Genomic DNA, 27,687 nt, shown 5'->3' with positions numbered 1-27,687 from the left:
AACTTTTGTAACTGGCTTTCGACAAGGTTACCAATTTGCTCTCATAGATTTACTCCAAAGGCAACCTCGACCATTAGTCTCCTCGTTTTTTTCAGTAGTTTAATAATTTTTGCCTTAGAAGGGGACAAGATCCACCCTTCCAGCCCATATATCAGCACAGGAAGAATGGCTACTCGGAAAATGAATAACACCATCTCAGGAGGTAGGCAAAATTTAATAAGGGATAAAAAAATTCCATAAATATTATTATTAAATAACTTAATTCTAAATATTGTTTTAAGATATAATAAATAGTTGACAAGCACATTTTGTTCAGCTTAATTGTAGTGGTGTATGTATTCAATTAAATTTATATAATTAGAAATATATGACTGAAACTGAGCAACAATTGGGCTATTTGACATTTGATGAAAACGGAAATCCAATTGTACTATTCTCCGGCCAAACCCAGACAGAAGCTGTAGGCACAAATGCAGTCAAAGTACCCTCCCTACCCTAATTTCCCCAGAAAAACATAATGGCAGCCAAAGCCATATCCAATACACTCAGCACCTCTCTCGGCCCTAAAGGAATGGACAAATTACTTGTTAACTGCGACGGTGACTCTATTATAACCAACGACGGAGCCACAATCATGAAGGAAATGGACATTGAGAATCCTGTAGCCAAATTGATTGTCCAAGTCTCCCAATCCCAGGACGACGAGATCGGAGATGGGACCACAGGGGTTGTGGGTTAGTCCCTTACTATTATACCCCTCAAAGTACTGGCAGGGGCTCTTCTTGATAAGGCAGAGGCTCTAATCGACAAGGGGATACATCCGCGGAGAATTAGCGACGGATTTGAAATGGCGACAGAAATAGCAGTCAAACATCTATTAGACATCTCAGAAGACTTCAAAGTAGACTTTGCCGATAGAGAACAGTTATATGAACTGGCCAGAACTACTTTGGGATCAAAAATGTGTTTTTTGGGCTTATTTTTAGTGTGAGTCGATGTCAGGAACAAATGGCCCGAATAGCAGTGGATGCTGTGATGGCTGTGGCTGATTTTGAACGAAAGGACGTCAATTTTGAACTTATAAAGGTCATTGGGAAGGTCGGAGGTCGTCTAGAGGAGGCCATGCTGGTCAACGGAGTTGTCATCGACAAAGACTTTTCTCACCCACAAATGCCTAAGAAGGTCGAGAATGCGAAAATTGCAATCCTTACTTGTCCTTTTGAGCCCCCAAAGCCCAAAACTAAGCATAAACTGGATGTGACGTGTGTTGAAGATTATAATAAACTCCGTGAATATGAACGGGATACTTTTAATAATATGATTAAAAAGGTGGATATGTTTTTTTAGTGTAGGTTAAAGATACTGGTGCCAATGTGGTGATGTGTCAATGGGGGTTTGATGATGAGGCTAACCACCTGTTACTCCAAAATGACCTTCCTGCTGTTAGATGGGTTGGCGGACCAGAAATTGAGGTCTTTTATTGAGTGTTAATGTCAGTTATTGGCTATTGCTACTGGAGGAAGGATTGTGCCTAGATTTGATGAGTTGAATAGTTCGAGACTTGGTCATTGTGGGGTGGTGAGGGAGATTGTTTTTGGGACTGCCCGGGAGCCCATGATGGTCGTCGAGGACTGCAAAAACTCAAAAACCGTCACGATTTTAGTTCGAGGCTCAAACAGGACGGTTTTTTGACTGAATAATTGTAAGATAGTGGAGGAAGCCAAACGTGGAATACACGACGCTTTGTGTGCTATTCGTAACCTGGTCAGAGATAACAGAGTGGTGTATGGAGGAGGGTCGGTTGAGATGTCCTGTTCTCTCAAACTAAAGAGTGTGGCAGAGAAGGTGTGTTGTTTTGGGGAGTGTAGATATCCACTGTTGAGCAATATGCTATTCGAGCCTATGCTGATGCCCTCGATGTGATTCCTATGAGTTTGGCCAGGAATTCTGGCTATTGTTGTATTGATACTCTCACCAGTCTAAAGTCAGAGCAAGTGAGTAGTAAGAATCCGTATATTGGAGTGGACTGTATGTTTGCGGGGACTAACGGTGGGGAGTGTTGGTTATTGTTTTAGATATGAAGAAACAGAAAGTTATTGAGACTTATTCTTCTAAGGCACAGCAGTTGAGATTGGCAGCACAGGTGGCTAAGAATATATTGAGGATTGATGAGATCATCACATGCTCTAACGAGTGATAATTTAATTATTCTATGGATTTCCTTTCTTTTTCGATTGTTTTTTGATTTATTATTAAAAATCACTTTCGTAGAAACAAAGAACGTTAGTCCCGTTTGTGCCACACGTTCAATAATCTGTTTCATTAGGATTCCCTATTGTCCTCTGCTTTGTGGATATTTTTTTAGATGTTTTTGGTTTTCTGCAAATTTCTTCTAATCCAGTTAAGATTTTTGTTCACTTTGGTTTGTTTTCATTGTTAACGTAACTGTCCATTATTGCCCGAACAGTATCCAACTTGATTCAATAATGTTAATGTTTGGCCTCGAGTGTGCATAATTTCTTGTTTGGGACTACTTAACTTAAATTCTTCAGGGATTTTTTCTAAAACAAGTTCTTGATTATTTTCTGACAAAAATATGTTGTTTTAAGAGCTCTCAATGCCGCTTTTAGGTATATAATAAATAGAACCGTAAATAGAGTCTCTTTAAGATATTCCAATGTTGTCTCGAAATGTTTGATTTTGTGTTTACACTGTTAATTTAGTGTTTTATAATAGAAACAGACAAGTCTTGTATTATTCTCATCAATAAAACTCCCAGCAACGTCAAACAATGTTTTTTTGTTGACAGTGGAAACGCACTAGATATGTCTATTTCAGAAATCTTAAAATTACTCTTTTATCGTTAATACATGACACATATCCACTTGTGGGACCAAACAGTATCTGGGGTCGAGCTTTCCTTTCAAACCACTCGATCTCGGGAACAAAAATTTATAAACATTAGAAGACATTTTACTAAGAGTTATCAGAGATAGTATCTTCCTCAATGATTCGAGTAATATCACAAGTCTTGGATTTTTTATCAATCGCTTGCTCTTTCTGGTTTATGCAGAAAAATCAAAATTCCATCACCAAGTTTTAAGAGTGAATGGGTATCAAATAACATATTAAAAATCTTTGTAATGAGGGTTGTCAGTTCGCCTGTGAATTATTTCTCTATGTATGTTGTCGGTCTAATTTTTTATTTATATTTATTAATAAGAAGCATTAATGATTGGTTAACCTTATTTTAAATATAATATTTGACAAGAGCATGTGCATATCTGTTATGTAGTGCGTTTTAGTTTCTTCCTATTTTTGGTTATCAATTTGCTATTAATGGCTGTGGAAGCTGCAGTACAGATTTGTCCATGCCACATAGCATACATTAAAGGCGATTCGTCGCTGCTTTGCATATTCCATCATCTTTTTGGCAACAATCAGATAAACCATGCAAAATACATTTCATTAAATCACCCATTTTAGTTTAACAAAAAGTGTTCAAAATCTATTTATATAGTTAGGTGTTGTTGAATTAGTTTAATGAAATGAATTCTAATAAGTCGGTGTAGTTAGGGTACTGACGATAATCAGTTTATTCTCAGAAGTTCAGTTTGGGATACTTTAGGGAAATTTAAAGCAACAACTCCAGGCAACATTAAAAGAGTACTTCAATAGCCTTGTCTCCTTTTGTAATGAGTTTGAAGGATCCGAGTATGACTGCCCAATAAAATTAGAATATTCTTGGATTGTCACCAACGAGTTTGTAGAGAGTTACAAAAAGGCAAAGGACGAGAACGAAACTGCCAAAAAGCATATATAATGCTCAATAGAACAAAAAGGAGACTTTGACTGAACTCCGAAATAAAACTAATCACTGTAATGAGAGCCCCTCAATCTGAGATGTTAGAAAGTGTATTCTTCAGACTGTACTGTCACTCCTTCGCCCATGATTTTCTCCGACTTTGCATGGAGACTTCTCCTTTACTACGAAGGTAGGCTAATACTCCTCATTCGTGGATTTCCAATGTCTGGTCCACCTGTACAGAGACTGGCCAGTCCTCCATGTCAAACTCGTCCTGGTTGAGGACATCCTGCGAGTCCTTTTCCGTACAGAAACTGAAGGCACCTTCCACGATGAGAGTCCCCTTCTCTACCACACAGTCGAGGTCTGGCGGATTGTCAGTCAGTCCACTTATTTGAATGAACTAACCAAGTTCCTTGGACTGTCTGTGTGGACCGACTAGGCTATATTCCGTGACCACCATGACTGTTCTGGCCGAGCCAGCCAAGAGAAGTTTGGCGGCTCTCCAACTATTGCAGACATGTGCCAAACTGGGGCAGCAGAGTGTTAGTGGTAGGGGGACTGGAGAGGAGTCATCTCGCCTAGTTGTTGTAGTAATTGAGTACTGAAGAATTGGAATTGTGAAATGTTGTATTTCTACGTGAGTTTTATTGTTCAAATCTTTTTTGGGACCTCCTAGATTGCCATTCGGAAATGTGCCTTCTACGGAAAGTCGGAGGACTGTGGCATATTCGGATTATTGACAGCCGACCTGGGGAGTAGTGAGAGTAGAGTATTTTTATGACTTACCACAACACAAAATGACCCCAAAAATCAAGAAATGTGTAAAAAGTCTTCGACGTGGTACAAAATATGGAGTCCCTAAACTCGATTCGGCCAAATGAAATGGGATGAGCAAGCAAAAAGAATAATCAGTTAATGTGTGATTGCAATTAATTGGTCGATTAACGAGTTCGCTCAAAATGGACTGTCATTGGAAAGTGTCTCACAAATACTAGCAAATTGTGACTTATCTAAACACGAGACTCGCTCTCTTGGTGAACAAAGAGAAGTATTTGTCAGGAAAAAGTGACATTAATCGATTTATTAATAAAATTCATTAATTTGAGTTTTCTTTATCATTAGGAGGGCAACATAAGTCAATAAAGTCAATTTCAATTTAGAATTAGACTTTAGTCTGAAAATAATGATTAATTGAAAAAATGTACCAAAAAGGTTTCTATAAAAAGTTTGTTCGATCAATTTGGTCAATTTTTGGATTTGTAGGTCATTTTTTTAATTAAGTCAAACATCAAAATAAATTTAAAATAATCGGCTTGACATTTCTGTTTTATTGTGAGTCTTCTTGTTCAAATCTTCAGACGGATCTAGTCGTAACCCTCGACATATACCTCTGCTTCTCCCCACACGCAGACAACTTTCTTCGTAAATGTGAGTTTTCCCGCTCTAGGAATTTAAACTAACAACGGGGATTTTATTTTTTTAAATAAGCTGTTATTACTTTTCAACCTTATTAATCTGGATTTATTTGTTTGATATCAATCACACTATTTTATTCTCAAAATGACCATCTTTTGTTTAGTTTTAGGATTCATTATATAAATTGAACTCCGGATTAGATGTCTTCCCAATCTTCTTAGGTCACACGCTAATAACAAGAAAAAAAGACAAGATGAAACTCATTTCAGATTAATTAGATTAAATAGTTACGTGGTCTTTTTATCATGTTAAAAATAAATGTTTGAATGGCACGAACGGGACCTTAGTCAACACAACGTTTTCGGTCCTGTGAAAGTGCTGCTAATAAAAATGATTCTGGATAATCCAGTCTGACAACCATGCTCTAATTTTTATTTTAATCAAAGCAGAGAGGTCTGTTTTAGTCAAAAAACGTGTTTTATCAGTAAAACTTTTATGATTCTGATATCATCTTTGTCTAAGAAGCTTTCAAGACCTTTATGAGTAGATTGACAGCGATTTACACACATAAAACATTAAGAATATTCAAAATTCCATCACCAAGTTAAGAGAGAATGGGTCTCAGTTTTTTCGGTATTATCCAATACATTTCTTCCTTGACTGTCGTGAATACGAATATTCGTAAGTTTGAACTCCTCTTTGCAAAAACGAACTGCTCAAAAGTGACATGTAAAACAAGTTTATTGAGATTTATAAAAACCCTGTCAGGGTGGTTTGGAGTCTATTAGTATAAGTCTAAATTCTCCGTAGTTCTTATCAACTTCATCCTCTATTTTAGTCCCCTGTCTACTCCATATAGTGAGTTTTTTTAATGTTAAGTCACTTATTGTGACCGGTTGACAATTGAATACGAGCCGCTAAAGAATCGATACTTAATATACCGTTTTAAAAAGTAAATTAAAAAACAACAAACGTTTTGTACTAATCATTGAACCTTAAATTTTTGAAAAAATGAAGTTTTATATCATAACAAAGGTTGCTTTAAAGTAGTGAAATTATTCACAACATTAGCAAATCATTTTTATTTTTGATAATATAAATGCCATTAAATTAAATTTTGATTAATCTATTCTAAATTCTCAGGTCTCCGCCATTTCCTAAATCACTTACTATCTTCTGCTTTATACTAACTTCACTAAGTCTCCATCATTTTAAAGATGAGGATTAATTGATTGATTTTTTTATTAAAAATCAGTGACGGCTTTTTTAACGGTTTGTATTCAACCGGTCACACTTATTAAATCTGCTGTTTATGTTTCTCTTTCAATCCATGGACGTGATACTTTTTAATTTAATAGAAATAAAAGCTAAAGTATTTATATATGTAAAAATAAAATTATTTTTGTCACGCTATTAGTGATCCGTCAATATTGAATATCAATGAAACCCTCTATTATGAAAATGATCCAAAGAGGGCTCCAAAAGCCCCGTTTTCTTCCAAAAAGTGCCAAGCAATATTACAAAGTCAGACAGAAAACTAATTCCGACCCAGTAGAACGTAATTGGATTTCGAATAAATTTGATATATATAAGCGGGAAATGGAGTCCATAAGGTATCATTTTACAACAATCAAAGACAAAAACTGAGAGATTCAGTTGCCCAGGCCGGCACAATATCTCATCAAAAATCAAACGATTCTTTCAATTGGGAAAAAATAAACGAACTTAATGACAAATGGAATATGGAAATAGTCAATTTGCGCAGGTTTAAGTCAATCTTTATATTTTAGTAAAAATAATGTTGTCGAGGCAATGCTGTTTGATCAAAATAGAGCACAAAAAATGATAAATGACCAGTTGGGACACTCAGAGTTACTGGCCTTCAAGTCACTCCCGGATGAGGCGGTATTTTTTAATTGACGATTTAAAGTTGAATGGATTTATTTCTGAGGATAAGATTGATGAGGCAATTGATGAGATGCTGGACAGTGATCCAGTTGATTGTAATTTTGCCGTTGATTTGGACGGAAAAGTGATTAAAAGTTATTTTTCACAAGATTGTTGACTAAAATTAATTGAAAATTAAAAAGTTAGTTAGTTAGTAGCCCGGAAGTCACATATTAGCACAGGTGTCATTAAAGGTCATTTGTTTATCCACACAATAGGTCTAATAAATTCACCCAACAACCCTAAAATGGGGATGAAAGGGCGATTAGTGTGCAGTTTGTGCCATAATTTGTAGACATCCAGTCCTATAATCTCCCAAAGTGGCCTCGAAGAATATTTTTTATAAGCTAGTTAATGTATGTTGGTGCTACCAATAAAAGTGTTTATGATTTGTTCTTGACTATTTTTGTAGTTAGTCTTTTCCATCTGTTTCGTTGCCTTGCTCGTCTTCTAATTTCTAATTTTGCTTCTCTTTTCTTGTCACTGACCTATTTAATTATTGAATATGCAATTATGGCAGAAAAATTCATTCCTTAAAATACGACCAAAGAGGCGCCTTTTTTGTTCGAAATTTTCTTTCGTTACAAATAATTAGAGTTTTTTTTAGTTTGTCTGAAAAGAATCAAGTTGTTTCATGTTTTTCTTAGACGTTTCCCAAATGGCTGCCTTTTACATGAGGACTGGTCGGACAACTGCATTTTCTTATAAGAACGATGTTATTTTTTACGAATTAAGAGATCCTTATTTCACAGTGAGGGAACGCCTTATCCAATAAAGACTGGAAGCATCTTCAATGAATGATTTCTTTCCGGATTGGAGATAATGCTAAAAATTGGTTTGCAGCAAAAAGTTCTTTTGGAGAATCAGATCTTTTTTGTGTATGTTTTTTCTTGTACAACTAAAAAGCATTTTATATCTGAAGTGACGAATTTTAGGTATTTCTCTTCCATAAGTCTGATTTTACGGTTTTCTTTTCTTGTCACTGACCTATTTAATTATTGAATATGCAAAAAATGACGATTTCCAGGAATATGATTTAAATTTATAAGTACATTTCCTCGTCAAATAACTAAATGATCCTTATTTTCACTTGTCTAATTCTGACAACGAGTGTAATTGACTATCTGAAAACTTTTCAACTGGACTATGATAATTTTAATTTCCAACTGAACTATAACCAGGGCTGTCTAATTCTACAATCTGCTAGTTCTCGCTATGAAGATATTGTCTTGAACACCAGACTCAAATGTGGACCAGTTGAGCTCCCTGGGTCATCATATGGACTAATCTCGACTGTGAAAATTGACATGTTCGGGGAATGTGAGTCCATTCCCTACGAAAACATGAACGAGTCATGTTTGGAATATAATCATTCAATGGTAGATCGTATCAGCATCGAATCTGGGAATATACACGTGTCTTCCGATACTGTTTGGGGGATTTTGAGAGGATTGGAAACATTTAGCCAACTGATTTGTCGTTCCGATATTGGAGAAGTGAGTACTCCGGCAATTCATGCTTAGTTTATTGTCCCTACTGCAGAAATAACAGGCGAACCTTATTTTTCTTATCGTGGACTTCATTTGGACACTTCTGAGCGATATCTTCCCATGGAAGTAATCAAGCTGAGCTTGGTCGATAAATTGTTAATGAGTAAATAGGACGCGATGGCCTACAATAAACTAAATGTATTTCATTGGACTCTTTCTGGAAACACATCAGTTCCCTATGAGAGTAAAGTGCACCCAAACATGAGCCAAGTATATATTTGGTGTATTAAGGTATAAGGGAGCCTATAGTGAGGAATTGATTTATACGGCAGACGATATCAGGGAGATTGTTCAATATGCGGCCTTGAGGGGGATTAGGGTTATTCCTCAGTTTAATTTGTTTTGTAAAAGTCTTACTAATATAACAGTGGATCTATTTCCGTTGAGCAAAGGATACCCCGAGATAGTATTATCAGACGGAAAAATAGACTTTTATTCAAACATATCCACCTTTTTCTTATTGCAACTAATAGAAGAGATAGAACAGCTATTTCCAGACAAATATCTTTACGTGAAAGCGCAAAAACACCAGGTCTTAGAATTTACTTCTTTTATAGAAGAAATGTTTGTTTTAAAAACTCACTTTTAGAAAAAAAGAAATAAACCGTACAATCATTTTCGGTGCACAAAAGGGCTACAACAATTGTGACCCTTTGACATATGATTACCCGAAAAATAATTATTTAATTACAGTCCGACATGATCGGCTAAAAAAGTTCAAAAAACATGAATATATCTCAAATAACCTGATCGGATTGGAGATGTATGTCAATGAGGTAGACGAATATAACATTCTCCCCACTCTTTGGTATATATATTTCAGCCATGTCTAGGCCGACTTGTTCAGAATTTGCGATGAGAATGTGGCACCCATTTTCACCGATTGACCAAGATGAAATCAGTCAAATTAAGTGCAGAATGAACTCGTACTTAATTTGTTTATATTTGGTAGTCGCGACATTCCCGCCTCCACTCTTCAATGGCTTCACTTTTGTGATTATTACTACGACATATAATCTAACTTTCCTGGACATTCGTTTAATCTACTAACACTTATTAACCACGATAAATTCAGGACATTTCTTTCCAGCTATCTTGCCTGTCCTCGAGTTAGTTAAGCGATCTGAAAGTCAAGACTCGTTTACTTTCCTTGTCTCTTTAGAGCTAGACATTAGCTGCTTTTCGTCGATCAGAAATACGGTCCTCTTAGCGTGTATTCTCTGACCCCTGTTTGACTTTAGCGACATAATAAAAAGGTTATTAGCCAACGTTTCAGAGTTGTTGAAATAGCAGTCATAGCAATTTTATTACTCAGAATATGTTTTAAAGTGCGATCAAAGGTCTTAGTGAAATTGACCGACACAAGTATAGTTCTTTGAGGGGGTTTAAAATTGTTAAATCAATCTTCGGTAAATTGAATTAAGGTTATTAAATGTGTTGGTGAAATAGTGTGGACGAAAACCATTCTGTAATTTTTCAAATGGAAAAAAGAAGATAGATCATTTTCAATATAACTATTTCAGTGATTTTTGAAACAAATGATATAAGTAGAATTGGTCGATATGATGCTGGGTTTTTGAAATCTCCCTTCGATTTTACTTGCGTTAGATCAGAAATTACTTAGTCACCCTTGTGATTCTTAAGTAGGTTAGAGAGGCATAGTTACATCTTTGAATTGAGATCACCACAATAAATGAGGTTTTTTATTGCTAACAGTCCGATAGGTTGAGACAATACCCAATTTTTAAGTAGGAGAAATGAGGAATGTATATTTTAATCAGTGTATACGGAGAGCCGTTAGTATCCGCTATGATTTTTCATGTCTTGATTTAGTAAGGGACGAGTAGCATTTGAGTACGTGAACGAAATTGAGTTTTTGACAAGAGTGAGGACGCCTCCGCCACCACTGCCATCAGGTTGATCAGCTCTAGCAGGCTTTGTGACCGCTCAATAGCGACAAGGCAGATGACCAACTCACTGATCGGAAGAGATTGACGGTTTTTTTGTTTTACTTAATTTTTAATTTTTGATCGTTTTATATTCTTAAAATCAGTGGTCGGTTAGTAACTATGTTTATTAAAAAGGTTAAAGATCCACTAAAATATAATCGATTATATTACACGTTAGTTTAATATTTTAGTTTCTTAATTTTTAAATATAATGGAGTTGTTGGTTAGTCCTGGCTTGTGGGGCTTTGATTCCCTCGACCCTGAATGTTTATCGATAATTGTAATTAATTTCTAATAAAATTTAGACCCTCATTAATCATAACAAATTAAAAATTCCACTCAAATACAGAAATTGCGAGTCTCCCTCATTAATAACGCAAGATTTAAATATTATTAACAATTTCAACGAAATCTATTCAATTCTCACAGATTCAAACATCGACGATCTCACCGAAATATTAATCAGAGCTTTAAATCGCACAATTTTGCCTGCGATCGTTAAAACTAACGAAAAATTGACTTAATTTAGGAGTGTTTGTATTGGACAGACATCGAAATCTTTAATTCGGTTACTGCACGAACTTTCACCGGCTATTCAGGGGTGGTTCGTCGTCAAATTGCGAAATACAGACACTCCAGTCAAGTCAGTAGATGTGTGGATGAATTTTCTTCTTTAAAAGATTATAAAAATAATGTTTGCTATTCAATTTCCTCATTTTAGGTCATAGAAAAGGCCATCGGAATGCTTAAACTGTTAGAAAGACGATTAGACGAAAAATGTCTCAATAATGAGAATGAATTTGTGTTTTTGAGTGGAAACACGTATTTTTGTAAATCTATTTTAGTTTTGGAAAGCTTGATTGTTTGGTTATGGGATATTTGGGACCTTTCATGCATCCACTATTTCCTGAGAATGCAATATCTTCCAATTTGTTGAAAATGCCTCGCCTAGTTAGACTTCTGAGGAGAATTTCGGAGGACTGTTTCCCTTCAGTAGACTTTACTGTAAGGCCAGTCAAAAAAGATACGACGAATTGTACTTACTTGCCGTCACTGGAGTCTTGGCAGGAGTTTTCTTTTTTAACTGGTTTCTGAATTCGGCCTGATTTAACGATTTTTGCTTATTCAGTTGTCAGCTCTTAATTCTATTTGATTAATACACATTTGCTGGTTATTCGCTAGTTTTATATTCTCGTTGTAATAAAACATCGCAATTTTTCGTTAAAAACAAACTTTATTAGTACAGATAACGATCACTGTCTTTAATTTTGCTGAAACATTTTCTGAGCAAGTAGAATATCATTATAAATTTGCTAAAACGTACAAAATATAAAATTACTTGCAATCGCCCTTTATCAGCTATTACCAGAACTTTAGTCTGAGGCCATGTTTTCAATTTCCCAATGGAGCCCTATTACATAACTGATAACGTTTATATACTTTATAAGTAAATTTAATTTCGTTTCCACTCACTGTAGGCAAACCTTTGTAATCAGAATAACAAATCTCTGATTCATGAACCCACTGTCTATTGCACCTCTTAACAATCAGGACACGACTAAAATTATGTTTTAATAAAACAAATAACCGATCAGTGACCATAAAAAGAGTCATTCCATCAGCACACATATAGTGAGAAATATATTTATCTGATCCGACAAATTCCGTGTCTTTTGCTAACTTTGAATATAAACACACAAAATTACTTTCAAAATTGATTCAATTTCTGCTTTTATGAACGAATAAGGTCGAGTTATTCCATCTGGAGTCATTAAGCGACCAGGCCTTGCATGAAAACAAGGGTCCTCGCTAGGTTTTGTAATTTTTTGAATAATATCCATTGAAGAACTGGCGAAATCAGCAATACCACCGACAGGTTTGGCTACAGCTCCAACTAGACCCTTTCCAATTCCTAATTAGTTATATCATTCATTGGCAGCCTTTCATGAATCCCCCAATCCCTTCCGATTGAGCTCCTTTAATCGGTTTATTCACAATCCCCGTAATTCCGTCAGCAATTCCCTGAAAATGAAAATTATTTTAAACCTTAACTAATCCTTGACTCGATTTTACAAACTCTTTCCCGACACCGAGTTGTTCTTGTTTTCTGACAGACCTATACTTCTGGTGCTCCCTGTCCATCGAAATAGTAGCCAAGCCTTTAGCCACACTATCCGTCACTCGAGAGACAGCCCCAGCAGCTCCTCCTAAAAATATTCATTTTAGCCAGACCAATCGTATTTCCAATGAAACTGCGAGTACCAGTCATTAAACCATCAGCAAACTCTCCTGGTCCTTGAATGGCGCCGTTTATTGGCTCGTAAAACAAGTCAACAACCCCTGACTTTAGCCCCCGAATCAGAGCCAAAGGATTCCCCAAGACATCCAAACCCAGAACAAGTGCATAAAATTGTTTTAAAATCTTGAAATTTGTATCTTCGTGTCATACCTGGTTCAAGTAATGTCTGTAAATTTCAGAATAGAGTTGATCAAATCCATATGTATGAGATTTTCGTTCAAAATAGCCTAATCTGAGTTCCACCTTTTTCATATTGACAATGGTAGACTCAAGCCCCATTAAACTCAGTTTCAATAAAGCTAAGAAATCAAAACGATCAAATCCTCCAAAGAATTCCTCCAAAGATAAGCTAAATGTGATTTTAAGCGGAGAAATGTGCAAAAAATCATAAAAATTCTGCTTCGACTCTCTAAATAAACCGCACTCAAAAATGTATTGCAATGGTTGCATGGCCAAATGAATATCTTTAGACAACTCTGAACCTCCAACCATTCTAGCAAAAGAAGATTGAAAGAAATTGACGCAATCCAATAGAAAATAAGAATCCAAGTTCACTGACAACTCTTGGATTAATAAATGGCAATATCTGTCCATTCATCAAAGAATTTGATACTTTATTTGCAAGGCTGTGGCATGAAGGCGTTTTTGCACAAATAAACTTCCTTCGATGAATGGTCTCACGTTCTGATCAGAATTTGCAGAAATAGGCATAATCACGACAGGAAAAATCATATTTTTGGATTGTGAATCTACTTGGAGGCGATATAGCTTGAAATGAAGACGTCTCGAATTTAAAGACGAGCTCCACATGAGCCAAAAAGCAGATTGATCCCTTTGATACATCTTTTTATGATTCCCGTTGACAATGTATATCATTTTTGAAAAGTTATACTGAAATAAACAAACAAATTTTACTGATATCCCATTAAATGTCACAATATAGTCATCTGAAGATTTCTCTTGCGTGAAAGATTTATATAAAGCATGTGCTCTATCCAAGAAGTCACATTGGTCTTTTGAGAACGCGCTAAATTTACAATTCTTGTTCTCAGATCCCCACTTTCGCAAAGGACTGAACATATTCACATTACATAGCAAACCAAGTAATTGAGCAATATAATAACTCTGAATTTGTTTTTTTATTTATTAATGATAGCCCAATTGAATCCAAATTAACTTTGACCACAATCCACGGATCCTCGTGCTCACTCATCCAAAAACTAAAATACAAAAATATCAACTTGATATAAATTATGGGCTAAAATTCGATCTTCCGTCAACAAAAATACTCGAAGCAAACCGAAAAGGAATGAAACCAAATAAACATCATCATACTTTTCGTTAGTGCAGCACGAAATCGAATCCTATTTTGTATTATGAACAAATTAACAGTTTTTAAATCAGTTTTATGTGATTTCTGACTCCCGACAGTCCATTCAATACAACTTTCAACACTGCTATCCATTCCAACGCAAACTATCGTAGAATTGCTTGAAAGACGCGAATATGTGACATTCTTTTGACGATATAAAAATGTTGTTTCCTTGCAGTGGTTTATCAGCCTCACAGCCGCGTGATGCTCTAGAAAATCGACCACTGACAACAAAATGTTTCCTTCACTTATGTTAAAAGTGATATACACAATGAGTACAATCTCCCCAGTCTAAACATAATCCGCCTTATAATACTGATTGGTTAATTAAAGGGACAGACTGGTTTTGCAAAGAAGATATCGAAACGAGATTCGAGCATGTATTTAAATCTCTTTTATCTGCGAGAATAAAAAAGTGTTCGTCCTTCTTTTTTAGAGTTTCGTCATTACTTTGCCACAAAGGAATGCAACTATCTGCAATCACATTATTCAAAAATAAAACCAATAGACAAGCATTCCCAAATGTCCCTTTTTATTAGGAGATCTATGGAAGAGAGGTTGTGGATAGACATGGAAGGAGTCAATAGTATTATTTTTGTTAATGGATAACTTGACATTTTAATTCTGATTCCAATCTAAAATTATTTTTTTTTAAAAAAACTTGAAATTTCCGAGTACCTTCTTTAAAAGAAAGAGACCCTGAACTGCCAGCAGTGTCGAGAGAAAACTTGTCCGACCAACAAGAATTTCCAACTTTAATCGAAAGCTGTTCAAAATTAATTTTAATACCAAAAAACCGCGCTGGACGAATCGAATGCACGAGTATCAAATAGGAGATAATTGCTGCTGATATCAGGATGTCCATATGTCGATTTGTTCTTAATCGTACAAAATAAAAAGTAACTATTTTATAAGTTATATTTAATCCAGTTTTATTGAGCATCCAATAGGGAGAATAGACATCCCACATCACCAATCCTTCTCTAACCGTACAGGACAGTCTGAGTGACTAAATTAGCAAATTAGCTGAATTTATTTCTCACAATCTTTCCACTCTGAGATCTGAATTCCAAATATTGAATGTTTGATTCAATAAAATTCGCGACGGAGACACAACATTCCCAAACTTCAGTCAAATAATCAAAGAGCTGGCAAAAAGAATTAAAAATACCTTCAAAAAAATAAAATTACCGACCAAATAAATATCAGACTGAGAATCGGAATCCACAAAAGTGTATGAATCATAACAAGACAAATATGCAATTCGATATGGCAGAAGATTACGGATTCTAAGAACAGGAAACAGTCCAATTGTTGTAGATACGTCTAAAACTCCAGTTTCGTCATTTAAGATGAAATTTTCATCCAAAAATGACTGAAACATGAAATTTCCCTAAAAACCGAATATGTAAAAATAATGTTCCCATTCACGTCAGAACAGTCCACATTCTGACGACCCTTAAAATCACCTGATTTATTAATTTTAACGGATTTAGATGGAACAACTATTCTAAAACATCAAATAAAAAAAATACTCTTTATCCAGAATAGGAGAACATAAAACCTTTCCATCACACATATTAAGAAAAGGAATAGAGAGATATATAGACTTTCCCGCATAAACAATCATTTTCTCTGATCCTTCCAGATAGACACAAAAATCGAGTGAGTGATTATTGCAAATCTACGATTCAAAATGATTAATATCACCTCCACAGTAGACCGTAAAATTATCCCCAATCCAAACTGGAGTGTTACTACGTCGATCATAAGCTGGATTATTTGTCCCGTTTCAAAATTTTTTAGGTTAAGTACAGTCTTGTGTGCACCTCTCACCTTGATCACAAAACAATCTCCATGTTCTTTCAACTATCACATTATTTATAATTTTTGACTTTGAGTGTGAACATTTTTGATTTATATTCAGATTTCTTTGAAAATTCAAGATATTTTTCTTTGGAAAGAAAATCGTTATTTCTGTTAAAAACTCTCAAATCATCAGTTCCCGGCATTATAACAGTCGATTTTTCTCCCGTCGACGTCATCAGAGTTTCGTCAAATATAATTTTAACAGGAATTCCACAATAGTTTGAAAAAATAAATTCTGGTTTATTTTCGTGAGTTCCGAAACTAATGTTAATCAATTCTGATGAATCGTCAAATTCCTAAAATATACAACATAAAATAAACATTAGTCAGACTTCTTAGAAGATCGATTAAATGTGTGGTAACTGTAAATTCAAGACAGTCATTCGACGAAAGATCCACTAAAATTTTTTTTGGTTCACATAAACTAATTTCCGCCTAATTAATCAAAGTATAAATACAAACTTCAACTGAAGCAGTCCATGGTTTAAAACACTCCCCTGCTTCCAGAGGTTCTAAAATCGGTTCCCAGCATAGAAATTGTTTATTGTAATATCCAATACTTAACTTTAAATCCATTTTTAAAGACACCTAAAATACAAAATAAGGTTTTCACAAACTTTATTTGACAAATTTTCCCCCTTCGCGTGGAGAGAACTTTCAATTAAAACCAAAGGCATTGCAGTTGGACAAAACCCAGAATAGAAAAATATTGACATCGACAAAATCGCAAATTCAAACTTAAACTAAAATTAGTTGAAAAACACTTTTTTAGTCTTAGGTGAAAGTATCGGACAAATCGAATCCTCACTGCTCCCAACATTAAAATTTTTCTTTAGAAAAGGAAAATCAGATTCAATAATATTCCTTTCGCGTAATAAAAGATTCAAATCTTTTTCACGTTTTTCCGTTATTACCTAAATTTAGCTCACTCAGAAATTACACCTCAGGGGAAAACAAAGAACTCAAAGCTATAGACAGACTTGCAATTATCGCAGGGGACCAGTGAACATAAACCTCAGGTATTGTCACCAATAGTATCTCATCCAATAAACCAACAGAATAAAAACACGTAATCAAAGTACGTTCCAGAATCTAACACATTTAATGATAAAATAAACATATGATCCGCATTTAAGTTTTAAATCTCGATCAAATTTGGAAGCATATATTATCAAATCACCAAACTCTATTTTTAGAGTTGTCTGGTTTGAATTAGCAGTATAAACCATTTTAAAAATACACTAAAAATTTGAAATCAATATTAACCTGTAAGACAAAAGCACGAGAATCGAGAACAGATGCATTCTCGACTAAAACAAAATCAGCGCGAGCAGCAGTCTTGAGAATAACACATTTCTGTGACTTTCTGACATCTAATATTGAAATAAATCTCCAATATACATTTTTTGTCACTGCTTTGTGTGGTAGCCTTCTTTCCCGAGTCATCTTGTTCAAAAATACTCAAAAGACGCAAAATGAATTCCAAATTTAAAATAAGAACGATATCACAAATTTCAACATTTACTATAAAATAGGAAATTAAATACTGAACAAGAAATTTGGTTTGGATTAATCAAGCAGTGAATTTTCACGAGCTTATCAATCGAGTTTGGATTGATTTTTCGACTAAAAAATCTAAACGAATTAAGTCAACAAAAAAAATATTGAATTTAAGTAAAAAAACCTGTTTATTTTATCATGTCTGCTTATTCTGGTGTCCAGAATAGTCAATCATCAAAGAAGATTGAACACTCTGCTTCACAATTGTCATATTTTGTATATTTTACGACATTTTGTGATAATTTAAAGCAGGTATAACTGAACTGAACTTCGTGCGGAGTATGTCTGCCCTATTGATATAAAAACGATATTTGTAACGATTTTTTCGTCAAAAAACAACGCAATCTCAATATTAGAAACTTCTAAGATGGCGAATAAACTAATATATGCCCTCACTGGATTAAACTCAATATTTTGATCTGTTTAGACATTAAAAAAATATCTACCGATTTGTGTACTTTCCAGTGAATCTCCTAATTCCGAAAAAGTTGAAACACCATCCAATATTTCAGTAAAAAAGGTATAATCATCAAAATTTAGTTCAATCTTAAAAATAATATTCAAATTGAAAACTTTAATCGACTGAAGATCCGCATTTACCTCAATTTGAGGACAATTCGAAACACGCAAATTATTGAGAAGCCTTTTAATTGACAAATTTGTAGTTATGGGAAGAACAAGCATATAGTTCTGGTCAGTTTCACTTTTAATACTCCTACGATTCGTAGAAATAATTGATAACCTGGAAATGGATAAGTCAGTAAGAAAAATTTTAATATTTTCAGCCAAAGGACTTTTTTCAAAACTATTAATAATTCTTAATCTCCCAAAATCGAGAATGAGAGATTGACCAAGCTTGACAGGATGGGGGATAATGATCTCCGGAGCGTCGAGTTCAATCTAAAATTCATCATAAAACAAAACATTTAAGTAAATGAGTTTAGACTGTTCACAAGTGACCATTTCTGTAGTGCGTTTGGCAAGTGACGTCAACTTTGAATCAAATGAAGACCTGATGTATTCGTAGTTGTTGAAAAATTGGATAATTTCCATAAATACGGGAGGATAGTACACAATATAGAGTTTTGAAATGTTGGATGTCACTTCAATGTCAGGAAACGTTTCGTCGTGTGTTCGGCGAGTCCAAAAAACAAAATTTGCATGAAAAACTAGCTCATTCTCCACATTGGCAATAATGTGGCGATAAAGTCCAGGAGATTGACTCTTTTGTGACAATAAAATATTCGACAGAGAAAATGTCATTTCTGTTCTACCTTTTGTAAATTCTACGGTGGAGTGCATTCCGCGGACATTAAAATCTATTCCTTCAGAGTTCACAGTCTTCAATGTCATCATTATCTCCTGGATGTCCGCCACAATAACCAGATCCACACCATAAGGTGCTTTTGACAACTTTTCTACGTTTTTGTCATCTTGAGCTAACAAAAATATTATCAAAAATAAAAACGTGTTTCTTCTTTGGGAAATTCGCAAGAAATACTTGATAGATTGTTCACAATTTCAGCAATTGAAGAATCGACAATAAAACAGTCTAAAGTCGAAATATCAAACGTCGCACGTCTTCTACAATTCTGACCTTCTAGAACCCCACAATTCTAAAAATAAATAAATGTGCAATAACCGTGGATTGATAAGAAATTCTAAGCGACCGAACAGATTCTTTCTTATTGCTGGGCGATGATATAATTTGAGTTTGTTTATTTCCTAAACTAAAATTAAAAGTTAAAACCCGAAAAATGAACGAGTCCAATAGACTTTAATTGAAAATTTATTTCAGAATCTATTGTACGAGTTGATAACGCGAGAATTAAATTGTTAACCTCAAAAGTCAAAAAAGGGACATCCTTAGACAGTCGCAATTTAAGCTTTAAAGTTATTAAAAAGTTTAAAATACTGAATTTATTTCAAAACGTAGTGAAACAGATAATCGTTTTCTTCCACGAGGTTTTTCTACTAAGTAAGCACACATGGCAATACTTGAGAGACATGCACGAAACAATATCGTCATAAACCATTTTATCGGCGTGGACACTTCCCCCAATTTCCTGTGAATATTCAAAAATCTAAGATTAGTGATTTTTAAAAACATTTGTAGAATCTGTGAATGTGTGTGGAAGTGGAAATTTCACAAAATTATTGACCAACTGTTTAATTTGTTGATCGCTCACATTTACGTGAAGATCAGGCAAATTCGCAGCAATTGACAATCTATCAGAATTACGTGACATTAAAACCGTGGAGTATCAAGACAGGGAATCGTACAATGACTTAGACATAGAGAGACATTGATAGGTCTCAGAATATGAAATTCAGAATTTTTTAAAACGCGGGCAGTCTGCCAATCACTTTCTATTGTAGAACGAACAAACCTAACCTTTGTGAGCATATAATATTTGTATCCCTTCAAGCAACAAAATATACTTGTTGATTGGACCACAATAAATCTCGTGGTCAGAAGTAATCCTCAAATACCCGAGATCCACAATAAGTGCACGAGATCCCCTTACGTCATAAACAATATGTACTCTCCCAAATTTCCGTTATCCGGGATTATAATATGGAGAGGATTCAGTTCAACGTTGAGGTCCATTCGGTCTTTACTATCGGCAAGCTTTGTGAGTGTGGTCGCTGAAATGTCCTTCAGTTCTTCTAGTTTCTCGTACGCCATAGTTTTGAATCTAAAATATCCAAATTCAACAACTTTTGGAAAGCTACGGACTTTGGAGGTATAAAAAAGTTATAAATTTTGTTGATGGATTCCTAAAATCATAAATTTAGACTTACGTAATCATATGCCATGGACATTGGACTTGAGAACACATTACAAATGCTGTCAAATGGTTGGTTGATTGGGTTTTTTACAAATTGGAGGTCCAGTACAGGCAAATTTTGTTTTGTGTTTGTAGATTCTTTGCACAACAAAATTCTCTCACGTCCCGCATTTGTTTTGCCACAAACAAACAAATCCTCCAACGAAATGTCAATTCTGAATCCGTCTGAAATAGCCTCGTAAGTCGACATTAGTTTTTTGCTTCTAAACACTGCCAGCGATCTGCTAAACATTATTTTAGTAGCAAAACATCAGTTGATTGTCAAACAGAGATAAAGTCACATTTTTTAGCAGAAATTCACATTTAAAAATCACATACTTACAAAATTAACTAAAATAATACAGAATCTGGATATTTTGACATTTCTCCGACATATCCAATAGCCTTACATAACTTTGTCTTCTCTTCGGCGGTAAATTCTCTCGACTCGGCAGATTCAAGTTTGGTATCAAACCAACTAGTAATTTTACCCCAAGTGGTTTTTTTAGAGTTATTTGCTTTATCCGACAACTTTACAGTCACTTTGAGAGAAGCCAACTTTCGTGCAAGAAAAATATTAAAGACGTCCAAATCCCGTTCCCCTTTCTGCCAATTTTGAACAAAAATCAACATTTATATCCTCGTCATGTGAGGGATTATTCGATTTGTTTAATTTATGAAAATATGCTTCCGAATATTGCTTAAACAGCCGTCTATGTGCCATCATCTGAGCTATATTTCTCATCTTTCTATGAGATTGGGTGTCCATTACACATTTTATAGCATATTGCCACCTAAAAAGAATCAAAATATTACTAATGGTACATATGTCTCCAATTCGTGTGCAAATCCATGTCATTTCTAAATTTTCTGAACTTGGTCCTTCTTTGGGACAGAATTATGGAATCACAAAACCCCATGAATCCAAAATACTGCAAAATATATTTATAAGCAAAACCTGCGTGTTTATAAGATTGATTTCAACTTCGTCAACACGGATATCGGCAAATACCTTTGGCTGCTGGTACTCGGTCAGATCAGGCCGAGAGTCTATTCTAATCATACAGACAGCATGGATCGGACGTATGACTAAATTAAATACTCAAAATACTATATGAATTCTCGTTTATTTCTTTAACTTTATTTGTTTGATTAAAATAAAAACCAATCGAATCAACTTTAAACAACTAATCAAATAAATGTTCAATTCAAACCTTATTGAAGATAAAATTGCTGTCAGAACAGGGTGCCTCGTGCCACTCTGAGTCAGTAGTCTACCCAATATTATATATTTATGGACCTTAAGGGTTGCACTCTTGAGAGTCAGTCCAGAAATGAAGGGCATTTCACAATTCATGTCTTCAAAGCGAATATGTACACGATTTATGACAATTTCCAAATTTTTGAGCATTCTTATAGTCAACATTTGTAAAAATGTCGTGTTTTTTGTGTCCTCAGTTTCTGTGTTTTCCAGTGACTCTAACGAGGCCAGATCACTCAATTTCTTGGCAATTTTAAGTCTAATTTCCTCTTGTGGGTCCAAAATGACTTCATTCCATTCTAAGATTTATAAATTAAAAAGTAGGACTGTCCAAAGGAGATGTGCATAACAACAAATCGTCCAAAACGACTTCAATCGGTGCCGAATATAAGTTTTTCCAGGGGATTTTAAGCAAAAGGCGTTCTATTGTGAATAAATGAATTATTTCTAACCAATATTGCCATGTAGTAAGACAAATGGCAGGTCTAGTTGATTCTAGCAAAAAATTAACAAAAAAGTAGTATACGAAGGCAGATGCTTTAAGTTTTAAGTTTGTTAAATGAATATTTCCTATTTATGTTGAATTGGAAGTTCACCTTGCCATATGTTTACTTTTAGTTGAGATTTGTCGAGATTTTCAAAGTATTGACCGAGAAATGAATTACAGAATTCAACCGCAACAGATTCGAATACCATTTTGAAAATTTTATCTTTGATGTTAATTTATTATAAATTTAATTGAAGGAATAAAAATAAATAAATAAAAATAAATATTATATATTTTGTATAAAATAACAGGTCAGACTATTATTTTTATAAAAAAATTATTGAGACTTGTATATTTTTTTAAGAATAATCAAAAAAAATTTAATTTATAATGATCAAATTTATATTTTTATTTGTGAAATTGATCTTTGATGGTCAACATAAATTTAAAATAAATGTTCAAAATGGAGCGAAAAAATTTTCTTTAGCGTTTTTTGTCTTGTGGGTTTTTCATTAATACTAATCATACAAATTCTAGTCATAAAATGTCTTCAACGAACAAATCACAACTTGAAACATCTATAAATGGGGATGAAATCGTTATCCATAAAAATAATGTTTAGTTCTTTGGCTACCACGACATTGACTTGCTTGAAAACTACGGAATCGTTTATTTTTGTTATAAACATAGAACGTCGCCGACATCAAAAAACTCAAATCAGCAGGAATATGCACAATTAGAGTTTATATAGCAATAAATAATTTAAGGGAATCCAAATGACCACAACCAAGAAACTCCTCGGAATTAAAGGAATTTCCGACACCAAAGTTGAAAAAATCAAAGAAAGCGCTCGTAAAATAACCGTAGACTGACTAATCCCCACTTTATTAGGAAAACACGTTTATAAGTGCCTCTGAATATTCAATGAGGAGAGAACAGTGTTTCAGAGTACAAACAGGAAGCACTGAATTAGAGTAAGTTGAATATTGTTAGAAAAAAGTTCAATTTTGGGTGGAGGAATCGAAAGTATGGCAATCACTGAGTTCTTTGGGGAATTCCGTTGTGGGAAGACTCAGTTAGCCCATACTCTGTGTGGTTAGTCCTGTCCAGTCAATATAAGTGAGTTCACAAATCGACAATTCAACTGGGCAACTAAATGGCCATAAAGTGATGTATGTTGATACAGAAAACACATTGTTGGGATATTAATCCAAATTTGGTAGTAGACCTTCTAGATTGCGTCCAATTGCACTTCGATTTAAAGTCAATTTGGACGAAGCTTTGGAAAATGTGCTTTACAGTCGTGTTTATACCAGTTTATTCAGATTATTGACTGTAGGCGAACATCAAATGGAAATTATGGATCATGTGGCAGCCAAATTTTATGAGGAGCCTGGTGTTTTCAGACTATTAGTTTGATTGATTGATTAATTGGATAGATTGTGGATTCTGTTATGGCATTGTATCGAGTTGATTACTCTGGGAGAGGAGAATTGGCCGACCGACAACAAAAATTAGGCCAATTTCTATCTAAACTACAAAAAATATCAGAAGGTTTCTTTAATCCTCACATAAATAGAATATAACGTGGCTGTTATGATAACTAATCAAATGACATCAGATCCTGGAGCAGGAATGAGGTTGGTCCTCACATAGAATGCCAGTTTCCAAGCTGATCCTAAGAAGCCGATAGGAGGACATGTTTTAGCCCACGCGAGTACTACGAGAATATCGTTGAGGAAGGGGAGAGCTGAGAATAGAATAGCCAAGATTTTTGATAGGTTTTATTTGTGTATTTTAGTGGAAAAAAGTCCTGAATTTGCCGAGAATGAGGCGACATTTGCAATTACTGATGGGGGAATTAACGACGCAAAAGATTAATTTGTTTAATCGTTTTTAATGTTTTTCATTACTTTTAAATATATTAATAAGTTTAATTTTTATATTTAAAATCGTTCAAAAGAAATAAAAAAAATGTCATTATAAATGTGCCAGCATAATTCGATAGAAAAATAAAGAATTTCATTATTTTCAATATTTTTATTTTTAATATTTTTATTTAAAATAGTTTTATTTTAAGAACGACTCACGTTTTTATGTGGGCAGAAAAAAAACGAAAAAAAGATAAAAGATCGAAAGATCCTCGAGGAATGAAATGGTCCCAAGGTATATTAAAATTTAATTAATTTAGACGATAATAAATTTGGACAAAAAATGCTAGAAAAAATGGGTTGGAAAAAGGGCAAAGGACTCGGTAAATTTGAGAATGGGATCACAACTAACATCGTCGCTAAAAGAAACGACGGTCTTTGTGGTGAAAATTAATTCTTATTTCATCAAAGGCCTCTCCTGTCCCACCGAACAACCAAACAATTTCAATAATGATTTTGATAAAATACTCGCAGATTTGAATGGATCTGAGATTCCAAATAACCCAGAAAATTATGTATTTGAATCATCTGAGAAATTATACTGGAAATCTAAAAATAGTCGTCGGATTATGTTTGTTGTTGGTTAATTATTTATTGTAGTCAATCAAGGTCAATTCGCGATAAAAAACTGTCTTCAAAGAGTTTGGCTGATCTTAAATGTATTTTTCAATGTCCAAAGAGTTAAAGATCATAATTTTTGTTACAACTTTTTATTCTTTTTACTCTTAAAAATAGTTACCGTATTTTTATGTATAAAACGATTTGCTTATAAGAGTGGTCCTATCATTACGTGAGAGATTGTCGGGATGAAAGTAGGTAATGTGATATGAAAAATGGAAATTAACAGAAACCTAATTTTGAGATTTTTAAATGATATTTGGATTTCTGACTACAAGAACAAAAATTTCAAAAAAATTAAAATTATTCGTTGCCGCTTTTTTCAAACAGTTGATAAAAATGCTCCATTTCTCTATGTTCTGGTACTTACACGCTTACTAAAAAGTGTCACTTCCTTTGTTAGAATTTAAAATTTTGCATTTGAGGACTTATTTCATAACCAATTCTGACGAAATCTCGTTCCAAGAGTCCACTCAAACCATGTAGCCAATGCCCGCTTTTATCAAAATCTTAACCATCCATTTATTTACCTTATGACGCTTAAAACGTGTCTATTAATCATTATTCGTTAGCAGTTGTGAGTAAACTAAATGTATTTTCTGACCTTACCTATAATCCGTTCACTCAATTTAAGACTGAAATATCAGGAAAAATTTCGATTTATAAATGATAAATGAGTTTCTCTAAAATAGCTATTTAGGTAGTTTAAATGACCAATTGGCAATGCTTTTAACTTTCCATTGATTTTTTATTAATATAACAATGTCAATGATTGATAGCCGCTTTTGCAGCAGCCATGATTGTTTCCCTGACACCAATATTCATACGAGCTGAAGTTTCAATAAAATCCAACGCTTTAATCCTTCTTTGCATAGCTCTGCCCATTTCATATGAAACGTGTCCAGAATTAGATTTTCGTAAGTCCACTTTTGCGGCCACTAATATTACACGTGCCTTAGGAGAGCTCGACATAATTTCACAAATCCACGTGGTCTCCACATTCCTGTAACTTGCTGGATTATTGACTGCATAGACGACAATAAAGCAGTCTGTATCAGCATAACAACATGGCCGAAGATTCTTAAACGATTCTTGTCCAGCTGTATCCCAAAGTGAGGCCTTAACCTAAAAATGTAAACATCAATCAACAGTTTTTCCTTCAACATGAACTTCAATTACGTCATTGTCGAATATGGTCGGTTCATATTCTGTTAAAAAGAATCCGGTGGTGTACGTGGTCAGAAGCGAAGTTTTGCCACAAAATCCATCTCCGACGATTACAATTTTTTTGTAGGTCTCATTGTTTTTTTCTTTTTTTCCTGAAATTGGAAAAATGTGTCATACTTAGAAAAGGAATGAGACAGCAACACTGAGATGTCATAAAAATGCTTTTTTAACGTTCATACCTAAATAATATCGAACTCACACGACATTAATTGATAGAATATGTAGTAATCTTGATAATGACACTTATCTTCAAATATTTATTTATGTACAATCACTGATGAAACGGAAATTATGTACAGGCACAATCTTGAATAATTTTATGATATAATTAACAATAATTGAAATTTATTTTACTTGGAGAAAATCTTGAAAACTTGTGAAAGTACTTAAACTAAACATATTTTATGATAATCCTTATCGGCTAAAATCAATATTGTTTTATTAAGTTGATAGAAGATGTAGATTAGAAGTGGTTTTTAGCTTTAATGGAAGCGAATTGTTTTGTCTGTGGAAAATATCAATCATTCATTGTTATCAATAATGTACACAGTTTTAGCACATCTTTAGCAGATAATTTCTTAATTTTAATGAAAATTACTTTAGTTTATTACTGTTAGTATTTAATTAGGCAGCAGAATAAGATGGAACTGAATTTCTTAATTTTGTTATTATTGTGGGTTAAATTGTTAGTTATATCAATAAGAGCATTCGTCTATCACTTTATCTTGAAAGACTGACCCAGATCGAGGTTTAAACTATCCATCTGCGATCAGACAACTTTGCTCTGTGAATACTCTCCAGATTGCAGATACAAATCGCGAAATTACGCTGTGCTCACTCCTTGCGCTGAATAGAACTTTAAACTGATCAAGATGTGGCTTTCTTAGTCAACCACCTCTTTTTAGGCCCACTGTCATCTTTTTCCGTATCAGTCACGGGATTTCTAAGATTGACAGGTAATAACTGCCCATTCTAAAAGATTGTCATTTCGCTGTTATTTGTTTTTGAAGAATATTTGGTGGTTGCTGAAGATCAAGATATTTCTCACAGCGGCTTCTCCTCAGATTTATTTGAAAAATCTGTACAGAAGACACTCATAAACCTGTCCAATCTTATTTGTCCAGCTCGTCTTGATGTTACTGGTTTTCTTATCTTCTGCATCTTAATTCAGATAGATAATTATTCTATCAGAAAAAAATCTAATAATTATTCCATAGCAGAGACCGATATTGCGTTGAGAAAACCATTCTTCGAATCTATGTTAGACACGGTATTGCACTTGTGTCGTCGGATTCAAAGTTGAAATGGAGCAATTAATAGCAATATACAGGGTTTTCCGACCTTTAACGTTAAAAATCAAACATTAATGTCAAAGCTCATAAGTTAGTCGGTCCAAAGCACGTTGTCAAGTCACAAAACAACATTTTTAAAGTATCAAAGTAGCTGTTCATTAATTATTACTTTCTGCTCGACATTTAAGACATCTTTCAAATGTACTTTGATTTTTATCGTATATTCGGAAAACAACATGTCTTTTAACGTTGATATTGTCAATAAAATCG

General features: G+C 34.2%; 2 pseudogenes; both read left to right on the top strand.

Moving 5' to 3' along the window:
• The first annotated feature begins 514 nt into the window (after nucleotides 1–514).
• On the top strand, nucleotides 515–1,484 carry LOC115228564 (annotated as a pseudogene).
• A 21,641-nt stretch (nucleotides 1,485–23,125) lies between these two features.
• LOC115228563 lies at nucleotides 23,126–24,230 on the top strand (annotated as a pseudogene).
• The last annotated feature ends 3,457 nt before the right edge of the window (nucleotides 24,231–27,687 follow it).

The sequence above is a fragment of the Octopus sinensis genome, unplaced genomic scaffold (genome assembly GCF_006345805.1).
Source record: "Octopus sinensis unplaced genomic scaffold, ASM634580v1 Contig10816, whole genome shotgun sequence".
Classification (NCBI taxonomy): domain Eukaryota; kingdom Metazoa; phylum Mollusca; class Cephalopoda; order Octopoda; family Octopodidae; genus Octopus; species Octopus sinensis.
The sequence above is the reverse complement of the archived record's forward strand: the minus strand, read 5'-3'. Positions and strand labels throughout refer to the sequence as shown.